The 15,487-nt window shown below is 38.1% G+C and overlaps 1 long non-coding RNA gene across 1 annotated transcript; it reads right to left on the bottom strand.

Annotated features, from left to right (window-relative positions):
• Positions 1 to 4,836: 4,836 nt before the first annotated feature.
• On the bottom strand, positions 4,837 to 15,284 carry LOC138954475 (uncharacterized). The gene is made up of 4 exons (XR_011451851.1): positions 15,104 to 15,284; positions 11,765 to 11,847; positions 6,831 to 6,905; positions 4,837 to 5,022 (listed from the first exon to the last, which is right to left on the bottom strand). It is a non-coding gene; the product is annotated as an uncharacterized lncRNA (long non-coding RNA).
• Between the last annotated feature and the right edge of the window lie 203 nt (positions 15,285 to 15,487).

Below are 15,487 nucleotides of genomic sequence, written 5' to 3'. Positions count from 1 at the left end.
ACACTATCTTGCGTTCAACATAAAATGTCACTACCTTATCAAGTTTAATGGAAAAACTAACTATTATTTTGTTGTCTTAGTTTAATCTTCTTAATTATAAGCGTAATAAAACCGAACTTCCAAGATGAATTTTAATTGAGATCAGCGAAAGAGCGGGTACGCAAGTCGACCTTAAAGCAACAAAATAACAAGTCGCGTAAGGCGAAAATACAATATTTAGTCAAGTAGCTGTCGAACTCACAGAATGAAACTGAACGCAATGCAACGCAGCAAGACCGTATACTCGTGGTCCACCGCTCACGGCATTGGCAGTGAAATTGACAAGAAGAGCGGGGTAGTGGTTACGCTATGCTGCATAGCACGCTTTTCTGTACCTCTCTTCGTTTTAACTTTCTGAGCGTGTTTTTAATCCAAACATATCATATCTATATATTTTTGGAATCAGGAACCGACAAGGAATAAGATGAAAGTGTTTTTAAATTGATTTCGAAAAAAAAATTTTGATAATAATTTTTATATATTTAATTTTCAGAGCTTGTTTTTAATCCGAATATAACATATTTATATGTTTTTGGAATCAGCAAATGGTGGAGAATACGGTAAACGTAAATTTGGATCGTTTTATAAATTTTTATTTTTTTTTACAATTTTCCGATTTTTAATGACCAAAGTCATTAATTAATTTTTAAGCCACCAAGCTGAAATGCAATACCGAACCCCGGGCTTCGTCGAAGAGTACTTGACCAAAATTTCAACCAATTTGGTTGAAAAATGAGGGCGTGACAGTGCCGCCTCAACTTTCACGAAAAGCCGGATATGACGTCATCAAAGACATTTATCAAAAAAATGAAAAAAACGTTCGGGGATTTCATACCCAGGAACTCTCATGTCAAATTTCATAAAGATCGGTCCAGTAGTTTAGTCTGAATCGCTCTACACACACACACACACACAGACACACACACAGACACACACACGCACACACGCACATACACCACGACCCTCGTTTCGATTCCCCCTCGATGTTAAAATATTTAGTCAAAACTTGACTAAATATAAAAACACGAGCGTTTGTCGTGATGTCTTGCGCGCAACACATTCTCAAAAAAGAAAATATATTATTTTCTCAGACTTTTTTAAGTTAAAACCTTGAAACTTCACATACATTTGGGGCTAAATCGCATTGCATTGCACTGTCACTGTCACTGTCATGTCCAGGTGAAGACAGTGTCACACAGTACACGGTATCAGTCAGTGTGTACTGTCACTGTCATGTCCAGGTGACGACAGTGTCACACAGTACACGGTATCAGTCAGTGTGTACTGTCACTGTCATGTCCATGTGAAGACAGTGTCACACAGTACACGGTATCAGTCAGTGTGCACTGTCACTGCTATGTCCAGGTGAAGACAGTGTCACACAGTACACGGCATCAGTCAGTGTGTACTGTCACTGTCATGTCCAGGTAAAGACAGTGTCACGCAGTACACGGCATCAGTCAGTGTGTACTGTCACTGTCATGTCCAGGTAAAGACAGTGTCACACAGTACACGGCATCAGTCAGTGTGTACTGTCACTGTCATGTCCAGGTAAAGACAGTGTCACACAGTACACGGCATCAGTCAGTGTGTACTGTCACTGTCATCCAGGTGAAGACAGTGTCACACAGTACACGGTATCAGTCAGTGTGCACTGTCACTGTCATGTCCAGGTGAAGACAGTGTCACACAGTACACGGTATCAGTCAGTGTGCACTGTCACTGCCATGTCCAGGTGAAGACAGTGTCACACAGTACACGGTATCAGTCAGTGTGTACTGTCACTGTCATGTCCAGGTGAAGACAGTGTCACACAGTACACGGCATCAGTCAGTGTGTACTGTCACTGTCATGTCCAGGTGAAGACAGTGTCACACAGTACACGGCATCAGTCAGTGTGTACTGTCACTGTCATGTCCAGGTGAAGACAGTGTCACACAGTACACGGCATCAGTCAGTGTGTACTGTCACTGTCATGAGTCCAGGTGAAGACAGTGTCACACAGTACACGGTATCAGTCAGTGTGTACTGTCACTGTCATGTCCAGGTGAAGACAGTGTCACACAGTACACGGCATCAGTCAGTGTGTACTGTCACTGTCATGTCCAGGTGAAGACAGTGTCACACAGTACACGGCATCAGTCAGTGTGCACTGTCACTGTCATCCAGGTGAAGACAGTGTCACACAGTACACGGTATCAGTCAGTGTGCACTGTCACTGTCATGTCCAGGTGAAGACAGTGTCACACAGTACACGGTATCAGTCAGTGTGCACTGTCACTGCCATGTCCAGGTGAAGACAGTGTCACACAGTACACGGTATCAGTCAGTGTGTACTGTCACTGTCATGTCCAGGTGAAGACAGTGTCACACAGTACACGGCATCAGTCAGTGTGTACTGTCACTGTCATGTCCAGGTGAAGACAGTGTCACACAGTACACGGCATCAGTCAGTGTGTACTGTCACTGTCATGTCCAGGTGAAGACAGTGTCACACAGTACACGGCATCAGTCAGTGTGTACTGTCACTGTCATGAGTCCAGGTGAAGACAGTGTCACACAGTACACGGTATCAGTCAGTGTGTACTGTCACTGTCATGTCCAGGTGAAGACAGTGTCACACAGTACACGGTATCAGTCAGTGTGTACTGTCACTGCCATGTCCAGGTGAAGACAGTGTCACACAGTAAACGGTATCAGTCAGTATGCACTGTTACGTGTATTTCGTTGACAACCAGGCCAGCGGACAAGTGTATCTGACGTTTGGTTTTAACTCTCGGTTATTGATTGATTGATGAATGGAAAGATGGATGGATGAATGGGTATATATGTATTAAAGGTGGTGGTTTGCTTTCAAGTAAACAGATTATATTTAAGTGAATAAAAAAAGTGTTATTTTCAATGTATTTTATTTCCAAATGTTATTTTGAGATTGATCAATGTGGCTGTTTTCTTCGTATCAATCAGTCGGGCAAATTTCGTTCCTGCTTAATTTCTTTTAATGCAATAGATGCCCGTTACATTGTCTAAGTAATTTCTTTTATTTCATATATTCAGCCTCATCAAGCTATTTCAAGAGACACTTTGAGCAGGAGGATTTAAAGTGTGCTTGAGCAGGCTGGTATAAATATAAACATAGTGTTCACCTCACAGCACCCGTGCAGCAAGCACTTTGGCAGCTTTTTGAGAGATGTTAGCCTAGCAAATAGTTCAAATAACCTGGCTTGTCTAATGCTAAAATGGTTAGCACACTGTATTGTAAACTTGTGTCACTGAAAACCAAAGACCTTGCAGATACGGCAACAGATTATCATGACGTGCACGCTCTTTGCTGTACTAATAACGGGTTTTCCCGGTGTGGCTCATGTGAGCTTAGGCCTGAGCTGAATCATTAGATGTTTTTTATATTTAGTCAAGTTTTGACTAAATATTTTAACATCGAGGGGGAATCGAAACGAGGGTCGTGGTGTATGTGTGTGTGTATGTGTGTGTGTGTGTGTGTGTGTGTGTGTGTGCGTGCGTGCGTGCGTGTAGAGCGATTCAGACCAAACTACTGGACCGATCTTTATGAAAATTGACATGAGAGTTCCTGGGATTGATATCCCCATACGTTTTTTTCATTTTTTTGATAAATGTCTTTGATGACGTCATATCCGGCTTTTCGTGAAAGTTGAGGCGGCACTGTCACGCCCTCATTTTTCAACCAAATTGGTTCAAATTTTGGTCAAGTAATCTTCGACGAAGCCCGGGGTTCGGTATTGCATTTCAGCTTGGTGGCTTAAAAATTAATTAATGACTTTGGTCATTAAAAATCTGAAAATTGTAAAAAAAAATAAAAATTTATAAAACGATCCAAATTTAGGTTTATCTTATTTTCCATCATTTGCTGATTCCAAAAACATATAAATATGTTATATTCGGATTAAAAACAAGCTCTGAAAATTAAATATATAAAAATTATTATCAAAATTAAATTGTCCAAATCAATTTAAAAACACTTTCATCTTATTCCTTGTCGGTTCCTGATTCCAAAAACATATAGATATGATATGTTTGGATTAAAAACACGCTCAGAAAGTTAAAACAAAGAGAGGGACAGAAAAGCGTGCTATCCTTCTTAGCGCAACTACTACCCCGCTCTTCTTGTCAATTTCACTGCCTTTGCCATGAGCGGTGGACTGACGATGCTACGAGTATACGGTCTTGCTGAAAAATGGCATTGCGTTCAGTTTCATTCTGTGAGTTCGACAGCTACTTGACTAAATATTGTATTTTCGCCTTACGCGACTTGTTTTTATTTGCTGTAAGTGACAAAGCGAATGATTGATGTTTTCTAATACTAACGTTTCATACATTCACAGACGCTTACAACAGAAGAGGAAGAGAGAGAGAAAGAAAGAGACAGAGAGAGACAGAGAGAGACAGATACAGAGAGACAGAGACAGAGAAGGAGAGAGAGACAAAGATAGAGCAGTGATTAATAGAGAGACACAGACAGACAGACAGACAGAGAGACAATGCCAGAGACAGAGAGACATGATAGATAGATAGGCAGATGAAGACAGAGAGAATATAGAGAGAGGAAGCTTACACACACACACACACACACACACACACACACACACACACACCGTGACACACACACACACCGTGACACACACATACACACACACACCGTGACACACACACACACACACACACACACACACACACACACACACACACACACACACACACACACACACACTCACACCGTGACACACACACACCGTGACACACACACACACACACACACGATTTTCGCTTTTTGAAACTCTTTATTTGGGGTCCGTTTAATGACAATCAGATTGATGTTGTCTGGAATGAGATGTCACAGACACATTTGGGCCATCAAAATTCACATTTTCAATATGAATTCCTCATATGATCCATCCTCATCCTCTCTCTTGCTCATCTTGGGCCGCGTTGCTTCTGGCCGAACATCTGCTGACACACAATTATGTTATATACTGCACCATTGATGACGTCACTTTGCATCATTGCATAGGTCACATTGCATTATTAAATTCGTCACATTGCACCATTAAATACGTCACATTCATCCATGTATTACATTACATTGAACCATGGAAGGCGAATGCTATACACTGAGCAGAGTCAGGCTGTGAACTTCAAATGTTTCAAAGCGCCGGTCGATCGAAGTTTTCTACTCCTTTATTACACACGCGTATATGTGACCCTCCACCACGGAGTGAGCCGCATGTCACCTTTGCATCATTTTCATATTTTTACATTTTCCTACAGTATGCTCTGTCCAGTGGTGAAAACCGTTTTAGAAAAGAGCAAAAACTGTTTGAGTTAGAAGCCTGTGACTAAGGTGACCCTCACTGTTACCAGACACTCCCCGGACTGCCTAGCGCAGAACCGCGCGAGGTGACATGCGACTCATTTCGTGGTGGAGGGTCACATATTCCGGGGTGTACCCAGCAAACACACAACGTGAATACGACGTTGCAAAAATGTGCATTTTTCGTGTCATTAACAACGTTGCGAACTTTACGTGAAATGTTTGTTGAGCCTACCAAAAAACGCAACGTAAAAGCCATGTGAGACTTTGGTGTTCTTTCCACGTAAGCGCACAAAGTAAATTTTACGTGAATTTCACGTTGCATTTTGGTGTCTTACAAATGTTGTGAAGATTACGTGAAATGTATGTGGATACAACCAAACAACACAACGTAAACGCAACGTTGCGTTATTGCGATTCTTTGGTGCGTTTAACTACGTTGGTATACTACGTACATTTTACGTGAATATGACGTTGCGTGAAATTATGAAACTCACAATGCTTCCTGCGAGGATTGAAGTATCGATCGATGTTCACTTCTTGTATAAATCTGAATTAGTAGTCATAAACCTTAGAGTATAATTTGCACACAAAAAATGTATTAAGAAAAAACGTTCTGTTAAATTTGGAGAGGCTGCGATTTGTAGTTTTAGATTGATTGCATATCAATTGCGGCTACCCAGCAAAAACACCACAAAAACCCTTGATTTGTTGCCGTTTTTCAGGATTGTGGTCGCTCTCCTTTATACACTGGATCAGCCTGACTGCGCGGCGGATTTGAACGAAATTTGTATGACTTGTCAGGTAGGACACCAAATAAACGTTTTGGTTTAAAAAAAAAGTGTAAAATATCATTCAGTTTAAGTTATCGCTTTGACGGTTGAAAGTGAATCATGCCGTCAAAAAACGTCATTTTTGAGGGTAGGCGTGGTCACGGACCTATGACGCCATATCTTAATATTGCTCAGATTCCAGAAACACATTTTTGAGCAGAAGAAAGACTGATCTTCAAATACACGTATATTTCTGACCAAAAAACTGCTGTTTAACATCTGGGCTACTCCACTGAAAAAATATCCTCAACTTTTTGTGCTCAGTGTACCTGACATCAGCTCACACAAAAATGCACCAGAAAAAGCATGCAGGAAGAACGCACGCTTCTTGACCGAGGGGTTGTGACAGCCACAGGCACAGTAAAACAAGTGTGTAAATTATAGTTATACTAAATAACATTTATTTCCGCGTGATTTCGTCCATACAAATCTACGTAAAAAAACGTTGAAACGCAACGTAAACCCAACGTAGGCCAACGTGAATATAACGTGAATACAACGTAAACATGTTTGCTGGGTATACGTTTCACTCTGTCTGTCTGTTTGTTTGCATGTGTGTCTGTCTGTTTGTTTGCATGTGTGTCTGTCTGTTTGTTCGCACTTATACTCACGTGTATCTTTAGTGGGTCGATTCAGTCCACTGGAAGTATGGTACACACGGTTGTCGGACACAATCAGACTCTTCCCTGCAACCACAGAGGAAATAAAACCTTTCAGCTGTGTCCAAGACGTTTTCTTCTGCTTCAGCTGCAGCTCATGAGATTTATCCTTGGCATTTGATGCCATTAATCCAACAAATAAGCCCACACATTTGTGGGGCACATTTCCAGTTTGTGGACCACAAAAATAAGCCCACAAATTTGTGGGGCACATTTCCAGTTTGTGGACCACAAAATGAAGGCCAAAACAAAATGTGGGGCACAAAATGTGCGCCATAAAAATAAAGGCAATTAAAAGTAGTCCTTAAATAAAATATGAAGCAAGTTTTTGTGGACCATAAAATTTGTTTGTTTGTTTATTTGTTGCTTAACGTCCAGCCGACTACGCAGAGCCATATCAGGACGAGGAAGGGGGGATGAAGGGGGCCACTTGTCAAGCGATTCCTGTTTACAAATGCACTAACCCATTACTTGTGTCCCAGCAGGCTTTAGTAAAACTAAATTAATACCTACTGGAAGATTACCAGTTTCCAGTATGTTAAAATAGGCTTAACCTATCTACTGCTGGACTTACATCAGAACACTAACAGATTAAACTATACATGAATCGCAAGACAAGCGGCAAGAGAAGAGATTTTTGGAAAAAATACAGGTGAATGAGCAAGAAGGCAGAAAAAAGAAAAGAATTCATGAAGAAAAAGAGAGCATGACAGGAAAGAGGAACCAAAAATCTACCTAACAGCAAACTAGAAAGCTCCTGCGGTTCCAAAAACAGGAGGGGCCTTTAATTTCATAACCGCAGTGCCCCACTGCGGGAGGCAAGAGAAGAGATTTTTGGAAAAAATACAGGTGAATGAGCAAGAAGGCAGAAAAAAGAAAAGAATTCATGAAGAAAAAGAGAGCATGACAGGAAAGAGGAACCAAAAATCTACCTAACAGCAAACTAGAAAGCTCCTGCGGTTCCAAAAACAGGAGGGGCCTTTAATTTCATAACCGCAGTGCCCCACTGCGGGGGACCATAAAATTCGATTGATCACTTTCCCGAGAAGTCGGTGTTAAGACACATTAAAACGCTCTTCCTTAGTGGAGTACATGAATAGTATTGATGACGAAAAACATGGCGGCCGTCGTGACTGATATATATTATTGAAAACAATCTAATATTTGGCAGTTCAACACGTCCACCAGAGAAATATACCAACAAAGAAGTTGAAACACCGACTGCTCTTCTTTTTTTTTTTTTTTTTTTTTTTTTTTTTTTTTGCGGTTCAGAAAAACTTTTACATTATACAAAAGGACTAAAAATAGTCATACGTGAAAAAAATATACGTGTCAACATGTGTAGCATCAAAATGATCATATGTCATCATATATTGATCTTTTTTTAAAAACAATACTCGCATCATAATGTATGGCTGTCTTTACCTTATATCAAAGAAAATAAACAATAATTTGTTTTTAATTAATAAAACTTCAGACTAACGAAATCTCAAAACAACATGATTTCCAAAAATAATTTCCAGTGTTAATCGTGAATCGGTTTTTTGTTTAAATGCTTACGCACATCTTTGCGATTAAAATAATGTGATTAATCTTCTTCATATTTTTGCTGTTACTTTTTATACCAAAAAGCACATCTGTAACATTCAACCTAATTCTTTCACCAATGTTTACTAAAATGTACATTTCAATATATTTCCAAAACGTGAGCACTGTTGGGCACTGAAAGAAAAAATGCTCGAATACATCAAGCTCATCCTTACAATATGTACTGTTTTTATCAGCCTTCACTTTCATTGTACACAATAAAATATTAGTTGGATAAATGTTTTGCAATATTTTCCAATGCAGTACACGTAATCGAACTTCACTAGTGACAGTGGCTGCTAAGTTCCAATTCTTTTCGTCAATTTCAAATCCTAATTTTCATCTCCAAAATCCTTCTGAACAGGGTGGGCTGTATTGTTTTCCTACCAGAATCGTTCGAATTTCTTTTACTGATTTAACTTTTTCCCACAGAAGGTCGGAATGTCACAGACTGAACAATTTACATCGTTTATATCGACATTTCTTAAAAGGAGATGTACAGCTATTCGAACAACATTGTACTCAAGCAATCTATTTGCAGTGTAGCCAGTTCTTTCACACACTTCTTCATAGGTAGAAAAACGTCCATTATCACACACATCGCTCACATACATTATACCACTTTTAATCCAATCCGCAAAAAAGAGTGGGTTTCCTTGACAAATTATATCTTTGTTGTTCCACAACAAACCGGAAAGAGAATTACCATTATTATCGACTTGATTGTTATCAAGCCATGCCTTCAACACAGCGGACCAAAATTCCGATTTAATACTGTCCAAATCCTTTAAATGGTTTGCTATTAATGTTCGCAAAAAAACACTCAAAGCGACTCCCAAAACGGAAAAACAGTGCTTTTGGGAGTCATGACCATTTCTGGTCTTCATTAGACAGAGTTAGGTTCACAACCCAGCTTAACAAAAAGGAACACTGCATCTGACGCAAATCAATCATATTTAATCCACCTTGCTTTACTTCGTTACATAAAACAGTTCTTTTCACCTTTTCAAATGCTTTTCTGTTGCAGTCTTTTTTGCGCCACACGAAGCGAAACATTAACCTATTAATTTCAGTTAGAACGTCGTCTGGTACAATCAGCGCCTGCATTATATAGACAAAATGTGGCAGAATAAACGTTTTGAATACACAGACTTTACCAATAATGCTCAAATTCCTTTTCTCCCACACGCAGTTGAGCCTTTTTGCAACATTCACTCTCTCTTCTCAATTCTCTTTCACTTTTGACGCACGCATATAATTACAGAAATATACACCTAGAATTTTCATTTTGTCTGTACATGCAAAACCGCAACACTCATTCCTACAATTCTTCCGCGACCCAATCCACATTAGTTTGGATTTTTTGGTGATTTATGTTCAAACCTGATATTTCTGAAAATTTACCAATCAAAGCCAGGGCTTGGAACATGTCATGTTCATCTTGCAAAAACAATGTAACATCATCAGCATATAACAATACTTTCAAAACTTTATTCATATCTCCGTTGTTCCATAATGACATACCCTTTATATTTTTGGCCTCTCGAATTTTGATTGCTAACAATTCAACTGCTAATACGAAGGCTAGTGCGGAAAAAGGACACCCTTGCCTTATTCCGGAATCAATATTAAAAAATTCAGATAACGAACCACAATAGTTTACACAACTTTTTGCGTTTTTCATCAAAACATCAACCCATTTCACAAAATCAGTTCCAAAACCAAATTTTTCAAACATCTTCAACATAAACTCTTTGGAGATGCAATCAAATGCATGAAAAAAGTCAATTGGCAACATCAATCCAGGCTTATTATGTAAATCTGCATGTTCTAAAACCGACTGCTCTTCTGAAGGAATTCAATCGGTATGTGAATGATACAGCAGAATTTGGACACAGTCTGCCTTGAATGGGGAGGGTGGCGATGAATCGCACTGTTCTACACTACAGGACATTTTCCTCTCACTAATTTTCAATCATCGGTTTGGATCAACCAGCAGGTAAGTTATTATTTTTAAAATCCAAGACATGACCATTGCAAACGTGGCCTTTGTAGAACTGAGCAAGATTCATCTGTTGTGTATGTGTGTGTTACTGAGTAACTGGGTGTGACTGTGAGTGTGAGTCACAGAGTGTGTGCTTGTTATGAGTGGTAAGCGAAGTTAAAAAACAAAGGATTACTGTACTCACCGTACCGATACAAAGACGACACAAGACGATAACGAATTTTCGCTTTTGTATCGTCTTTGTATCGGTGAGTACAGTAATCCTTTGTTTTTTTTAACTTTGTTCATCTTACCACAGTCACTTCGTTGTTTAGATTTTGAGTGGTAAGCGATCAAATGGAAGTATATTTGTATCGTAATTAAAATCTCGGGAAGCTCAGTGATCAGATGGTTTACTGCAGGCGGAGTGTGGCTTTAAGCTTTCAAGCAGAAAATGCAATCCCATAGTTCGGGCTTTGTCGAAGATTGCTTGACCAAAATGTATGTATTTGAACGAAAAATGAGGGTGTGACAGTGCCGCCTCAACTTTCAATAATAGCCAGATATGACGTCATTAACAACCTTTATCGAATTTTTTTTTTGGGGGGGGGGGAATATCATGTAGAAGATGGTGTACACACACACACACACACACACACACACACACACACACACACACACACACACACACACACACAAACACACACACACACACACACACACAGGCAGACACACTTCCTCTTTTTCCCTCTATTCATTCAGCGTAGTATTGAATGAATGGAATATCTATAGTACTCTGACAATAAGCTTAGCTAAGATAAGACAATTTTAATGTCAATTTTCATTGTACAAAAAAATAGAAATGTGTCTGTTGGCACCACATCTCATATCTTATAAGACACATACGACAATTAATACCATAGTTGGACAAGCACAAGTTTCCCCGTTGCTATGGAAATAGAGTGACAGAAAGACAGTGCGAAGGAAGTCTAGCTAATTGTCCTTACTTGCGATCGAAATCAAGAGAAGAAAGAGAAAAAGACATCGTGCATGCATCATCCCACTTCCCATTCAGTCTAGTATTGAATGACTGGAATAATTCGTACTCTGACAATGGATCAGATAAGTTAAGACTATTTAATGTCCATATTCATTGTACACAAATAAGGAAACGTGTCTGTTGGCGCCACATCGCATTACGCATAACACAAAGACTACAATCAAAAGCATAATCGTATAATTACAAATTTCCCTGTTGCTATGGAAATGGCGAGACAGAAAGACAGAGAGACGCAAGTATGGCTAATTTTCTTACCTGCGACCACAATCAGGAGAAGAAAGGGAAACAGACAGCGTGCATACATTATCACACTTGAACGTTTTGTCTCGGGTGTAAACCTGCAAAACAATAGAAAAGGGAACTCACTTAAATCTATGTCAAAACACTTATTTCATGTGGTAAATATATCAACAGTGTATGCAGTTTGAATGCATACATCATTCCACTTCAACTTAAAAGCTGGAAAACAAAGAGGTACGGCATGTCAATATCTACTCCAAAGAACCCGTAGGGCTACATGCATTTGATAACACAAAAGTACAATTAAAACAACGAAATAGAATAATGGGACACAACATTTCGTAAATAATAACCAGAAGTATGTCAACCTGGACTAATAGTTAACTAATCATAATCACAAATGTGTTGACAGGACGTGTTTTTTGTGTGTGTTTTTTTTCAATAAAAAGACTGAACCATATAAGCATGTTTTATTCATATTATAACTAAGACAATACCTCAAGTTCAACAACTTTCGCTTTTGTTGTTATTTAAAAAACATGTTTAAATTTCACTACTTTGAATTTCTGCATAAATCGACTGGTAACAAGGTTTTCCTCAAATGTTGACAAATATTACACTGACATATATATATAATGAAATTCATCTGCGAGTTCTACAGACAGGCATTTAACACATATTCTTTGGTTATGTGGTATATCTAATAGTCTGCCTTTCTGAACTGGCTATTTAAGATTAAATGTTCTCAAGCGTAAAAAAGAAAGTGCTAAGTTATTGGGTAAAATATTCAAATAATCTCCAAGTGTAATGGTATCTTTGCACAATCTCTAATTCAAAAGGTGTTTTTTTACACTTAATTCCGATAACCACGACTGTATATATTGATCTTTTAGGCTGTTTAACTTTTTCAATGAAAACCATTTTTTACACTTAATTCCGATAACCACGACTGTATAATTATATTGATCTTTTAGACTGTTTAACTTTTTTTTAATGAAAACCATTTTTTTACACTTAATTCCGATAACCACGACTGTATATATTGATCTTTTAGGCTGTTTAACTTATTCAATGAAAACCATGTTTTACACTTAATTCCGATAACCTCGACTGTATATATTGATCTTTTATGCTGTTTAACTTTTTCAATGAAAACCATTTTTTACACTTAATTCCGATAACCACGACTGTATATATTGATCTTTTAGGCTGTTTAACTTTTTCAATGAAAATCATTTTTTACACTTAATTTCGATAACCACGACTGTATATATTGATCTTTTAGGCGGTTTAACTTTTTCAATGAAAACCATTTTTTACACTTAATTCCGATAACCACGACTGTATATATTGATATTTTAGGCTGTTTAACTTTTTCAATGAAAACCATGTTTTACACTTAACTCCGATAACCACGACTGTATATATTGATATTTTAGGCTGTTTAACTTTTTCAATGAAAAACATGTTTTCGGAACATCGTAAATGAAACTGGTCATGACAAAAACAACTAAGACTAAGAGCATTTCAGTTATTTTGACATGTTTTAAATAGGACATTATATATATATATGTATTACCAATTCAGCGCCCCATATGGCTTTTTGACCAATCAGGTGACCCTCTAAATGTTATGACGTTCAGGGAGGGACCCTTTTTGTTTATCAAGCTAAAAATTAACAAGACAAAGTAAAAAATTAAATCGACAATATCAGTGTGATTTATTCTAAAGAATGACATTTCAAATGCTGTCAGATAATACTCCCTTTATCTAAAAAATACCGAAAATCGAGTTTTGTCGGTGGGTGCTTTACGGAACAGCAAGGCACAGCCCATCCTCTGAGTATGCAATGCCCACCCGCTCACTTAAATTCTAAATGATCTAAGTTCGGAAAAATCAAGTGGATTGTGTTACTCGCTTTACGTCAAATGTATCTTTCCGTCATTTCCCATCCGTCTGAAGTCGGTTCTAAATCTGTCGCTCTCTGTTCAACAAGAAAAAGCGAAGCAACCGAAACGCATGTTCAACATGGTTTATCTTGTGGGATTGTTGTATGTCAAACGCATTTGACCTGTGACTGTTAATCACTTCAGGTGTGTTACTCTGATTGGCTGACCCAGGTTACGAGAATTCTTTGACTGACATAATCAGGTAGGAGCGCTCAAGTTCCAATTTCGGCTGTTCTGTCTAATTCGCGGGGTCGCTTCGAAATTTCTTTTAGTCGAATTAAACGATAATACAACCGTTATTTCTAATATGCTGACTGTTAGCAAATGATAACAGACATGTCTCACAAACGATATCAGCATTCGCCCAAAAGGCTCATGCTTGATATCTTTTTTTCTCGACATGTTTGTTATCATTTGCTAACAGTCAGCATATTAGAAATAACTCATAATGTTATTTACATAAAGGTGATGCAAAAAAACCGGTACAATACGTATTGCTATTATAACAATCAACCAACTTTAATCAAAAACTGAATATTCTATCTTTAACTTGGATATCCAATAGAAATTTGCCTAATTCGCCCAAAACCATACCCGTTGGGGTCGATTTTCTTAATTTCAAAATAATCTTATTGAAACGATGCTGCAATTTTGTTGCTAAATTAACTAAATGTGGGCCTTTATATACTTCTGAACCGTATAACAAAATTGCATGGTGCAACTATTCTATCAAACAATTCAACTTGAATATCCTTGGACAGCAACAATTTTCTACAGATCTTTAACAGACTAAACATTGCCCGGGATGTCGTATCATATAACAACTTATGTGCTATATGAAACTTATTATTATAATTCAACAATATACCTCAACATTGTAAACCAAACACGACCCCAATTGTTTTCTCTTAATATCTAAAGAATTACAATATTCGTATCTTACTGATTGAAAAAAACAACTATTTCGTTATTTGGGAGTTTACACTGATCACAATATTCGGACAACACATCAAGCGAGTGTTTTAGTTCTTTTTGGGGATTCAGCTATACTGTTTGTATCATCTGCATATAACAAAATAATCATTTTAAACATCAACAATGCATCATATGGTTGTAAATCTAACAAATCAACTTCTCGCCCAATACTAGTTAGGTGTTCACTTTATCCAGCAAATAAAACACATTGCAAAGAAAATCTATGAACTAAAATTTAGTTCATGTGACAGTAAATATATTCAAATTGAATATTATGTCAATGCATACATCATCCCACTTCAACTTTTTGTCTCAAGTTAAAAAATGAAAACGAATATAAAAAAGAACTAACGTAAATCCATGTCGAAACATTTAGTTCCTGTGATTAAGATCACAAGAAAAAGACTAGTTTTAGAATTGTAATACCTACCAAACAGTAAGGAAACCTTCTTTCGTGGGATGTAGCGGTTGACTTCTGGTTGGCTGTAGTGGTTGACTTCTCGTTGGTGATAGCGGTTGACTTCTCGTTGGCTGCAGCGGTTGACTTCTCGTCGTCTGTAGCGGTTGACTTCTTTTCTGAAGACGTGACTGGGTGTTTCTCGTCTATATCTGCCACAAAAGCTCATGACTTCTGCCGTTATCCATGCGGGAGGATTTTATTTTAATCCTGCTGACAGGTGCATGTGTGGTTGTTCACATGCTTCCAACAGGGAGGAGATCATATTTAACGACAAGTTTAGTGTAGGTATTAACACACATTCATATACAAGCTTATTAATGTATATGTCACAGTGGAAATGAGAATCCAGTGAGA

Source organism: Littorina saxatilis, unplaced genomic scaffold, assembly GCF_037325665.1.
Source record: "Littorina saxatilis isolate snail1 unplaced genomic scaffold, US_GU_Lsax_2.0 scaffold_602, whole genome shotgun sequence".
Taxonomy (NCBI): domain Eukaryota; kingdom Metazoa; phylum Mollusca; class Gastropoda; order Littorinimorpha; family Littorinidae; genus Littorina; species Littorina saxatilis.
This window is presented reverse-complemented; position numbering and strand designations above follow the sequence as displayed.